This window comes from Triticum dicoccoides, chromosome 4A (assembly GCF_002162155.2).
Source record: "Triticum dicoccoides isolate Atlit2015 ecotype Zavitan chromosome 4A, WEW_v2.0, whole genome shotgun sequence".
NCBI lineage: Eukaryota > Viridiplantae > Streptophyta > Magnoliopsida > Poales > Poaceae > Triticum > Triticum dicoccoides.
This window is the reverse complement of record NC_041386.1, coordinates 41,741,714-41,745,668: the sequence shown is the minus strand read 5'-3', so window position 1 is coordinate 41,745,668 and position 3,955 is coordinate 41,741,714.

The window sequence follows — 3,955 nt, the reverse complement described above, 5'->3', positions numbered from 1 at the left end:
TGAAGGTTGCTACCATCAACTGCATGCTCAACTCATCATTCGGTCCTTCCAGAAACTTCTCCTGCTTAGCTGCATCCGTAGCTACGTCATCTGGGGCATAACGTGCTAGCTTACTAAAGTCCTCCACATACTGGCCAACTGTCCTTCCTCCTTGGCGCAAGTTGCAAAACTGTCGCTTCTTCATGGCCATAGCTCCTGCTGAAACATGGGCAGTATGGAAAGCCTGCTGAAACTGGTCCCACATGACAGTGTCGACAGGGAAAGTGGCTGTGAAGTTCTCCCACCATGATGCTGCGGGTCCTTCAAGCTGATGTGCGGCAAACTTCACCTTTTCCGCATCTGTGCATCCTGCGGTGGTGAACTCCCTTGCTGTCTTGTGGAGCCAATCATCTGCTACTATAGGCTCGGTGCTATTGGAAAACACTGGCGGATTCAGCCTAAGAAAACGGGCTAAGTGATCAACAGGTGGTGGTGGTGGTGGGTTGTTTTTGTTGTTCCCCTGATTCTGATTCTGGACTAGCAACTGCATCAATGTGTTCTGCTGCTGGATCAACTAGGTGAGCTCCGGTGGAAAGGTAAATCCGGGGTCACGTCTCGGAGGCATCTGAGGGTTTAGAAAAGATGAGATTTAAGTATAGAGAGGGGTCTAGAGAGAAAACACTACTCATATGCACATGAGGCAAAGGCAAACAATATCACTTCATTCAATCAATCAAACAAGGGCATACAATCGATCTATCTATCACAAAGTGCTCGAACTACTATATTTACATGGTGGACTACTACTACTGATGAGGTGGTCTACTAGAAATATTCTTCGATTGCAGACTCCATGATATCTTCTCCAGCTTCATCAACATAGTCATCATCGCTATCATCTGGATCCGAGTCGGTGTCGTCGATGATGATGCCGGGCGAATCTCCTTGGATTCTTCGTCTTCCTCTACTGGTGTAGGGTCTCCCATGAATATTCCGATCTTCATTGTTAACTCGACATTCTTGTCTACTAGTACTTCGATTTCCTCTTCATAATCTTCATGTGTAGCCTTGAGTTCTTCCTCCAGTTCCTTGATTCTAGTCTTTGCCTTCTTCAGATCTATCATGTCGGCGCACATCTGGTTCTCCTGACGTCAAATGTGCTGGTTTAACTCCTGGATAAAAGCTGCAATTGATCTATCCTTCCTGGTGCTGATCATCTCCCAGTGCTCATCTCGGCACCCACAAATCTGGTAGATAGTATCCTTCATATCATTGCGGTAAACTTCTCCAATGCGTCCCATGGCGATGTGAGCTGTGATGCTCTTTCCTAGACTCCAAGTTGGTGCATCAAAAGAAAACTCTATGGGCTCAGTGACTGGCATGAACGTCCTTCCTGGAACTTGAACCTGAATCATCCAGCGCTCTTCTTCAGGTAAAGTGGCATTGTAGGTTCCGGTGAAGCTTGGTACTCCTATGTTCAGGTATCTAGTGACTTCCTTCAAGTGACGTCCAAAGGGTGTATCTTCATCTGGTTGCATGAACTTGTTCCTTGCATCCGCCATCCTAAAAGAGTAGAAAAGATGAGAAGTCAGAATGAGAAGAGAGTGAATAGTGATCTAGGACTTTTAGCTTAGTGGTCGTGTCCTACAGTTAGCGTGTGCTCTGATACCATCTTGTAGCGACCAGACCTCAAATGGTCCAATCTCTGTGCTTAGGTGTCATCCCTGGATCAGTAATGCTGACACCACACAGTACTTTGAAGGATTTATAACAGAGTAGCAATCACACACTTATTACATCGAGTGTCTCAAAAGAGAACTTATTACAATAAATATGGCTTAAGGCCATCTAATAACGATAACAGCGGAAGGCTTGGAAGATAAGTGAGTCCATCAACTCCAACGCCATCACTAAGTATAGAACCACGACCTAAAAGCACCTTAATCGTCGTCTGAAAAGTCTGCAACATGAACATTGCAGCCCGAAACAGGTCAGCACATGGAATATGCTGGAAATGTAACACATAGAGAACAATGAATGAATAAGCTATACTATATGCATATTTGGCTGGTGGAAAGCTCTATGGTTACAGTTTTGCGTAAAGCCAAATTTTCCCTACTGCAAAGGAATAAATTTTACTTAACTATCATGGTAGTTGTTAAACATTGAGAATGGTTGACAGCATTCTCAATCCCATTTAAGCATCATCATTAAACAAACCCAACAAAATTAATTAGAGTAACATGATGAGATTCACATGATAATCCAGGTACTAGATACTCAAGTTGTCCATAACCGGGGACACGGCTAACCATGATTAGTTTATACACTCTACAGAGGTTTGCGCACTTTTCCCCACAAGACTCGATCGCCTCCGTTTGATTTCTCGCACTACATGGTGTTTGAGAAACGGATGACCGAGACATAGTCTTTCAGAAGCGCTAGCACCTTACGATCGGGTAGACCGTTACACCTACTTTCCCCTACATCTGCTAGTCTACCACTGTAAGAGTTCGCACGACTTAGTCAACTATGCTAGAGCCCATAGTAGCTTGTGGCTGCACACGGAAGTTTCTAGCATGAATAATCTCATGATCCCTTTGAGCCTGGGTGGCGGTCCAAAAGAAAACAGGCAATCGCTGGAATACCCAGCTGCCTCAATCCACCCAGATGTGTATTTAAGTTGCCACCTTAGATAAACCATTAATTTAACAATCTCACATCTATCATGGATACACTCACCCAATCCACGTCTACTAGCATAGCATAGCATAATAAGCAACGTAGAAGTAACTCCCAAAGGTTTGATAATAAACAGGTAATAGGTAGTACCTCAACTACTTCCCAAACCCACAATTTAATTAGATCCTAACCATGCAATATGTGAGGATTGATCTAATGCAATAAAACTGGGTAGTAGGAGGTATGATCAAAGTGTTACTTGCCTTGCTGATGATCCGGGAAACCTAGCGATTCAAAGTTGCAAGCGGCGCACTCCGGATACTCTATCGCAAACAAACAAGCATACAATAAGTACTCAACTAATGCATAGGTAAAACTCGAAGAAGAGATCTAACCAGAAAATTCAACTTAAGAACTCCGATTGGCAAAAAGAATCGAATTGAACGAAGCAACGAAAGACAAACGGCAAAAGAAACAGGCTTCGTTTACTATTATGGATCTAGGGCAATTTTTACAGTGGCAAAAACTTGTTTGAGTTGGTTAAACGGAAAGAGGGTTTCGAGACAAAACTCCAGGCGCTTGAATCGCCTGATTCCGATAAACGAGCGAAAAGTTATACTAGAACGAAAAATGGATCAGGAATGGCGACCAGAAAAAATCGCGGATTTAATCCGAGAAAAAGAAAAACGACGAACAGATTAACGAACGGACGTTTGTTAACTGGATCTAAACGATGAACGTGTTCGTTAAAACGAACGAATGAGCGAACGCTCACTAAATAAATAAACCGAAAAACCGATCTATAAAAAAACGAAACTAAAAAAACTGAACAAAACCGACGGAAAACCAATCGGTTTTCGAGAAAAACCGGTGGCGACGAGGTCTACCTCCGGCAAGCGGCGGTCCAGCGGGCGGCGGGGTCGGCGCGGGGTGGCGGCGCGATGCGGCGGTGGCGGCGGCAAAGGCGGCGGCGGCGGCGGGCTAGGGCGGCGGGGTTGGCGGCTAGGGTTTGGGGGTCCGGCTGGGCCTCCCCGGCTATATAAAGCCGGTCGGGCCAAGTGTCTAGGTCGGACACGGCCCGGTAGGTCGGTTGCGTTTTTCTTAAATAGTTACGCTCAGAAAAAAACAAAAGGAATACTAAACGGACTCCAAAAATCCCGAAATAAATTTTCCCCGGATTCTAAAATCAAGCCGCACAGGATGAACATCTATTTGGGGCCTAAATGCAATTTTGAAAAACACGCATTTTTCCTAAATTCAAATAAAATTGCAAATAAAACCAAAATAAAATCTT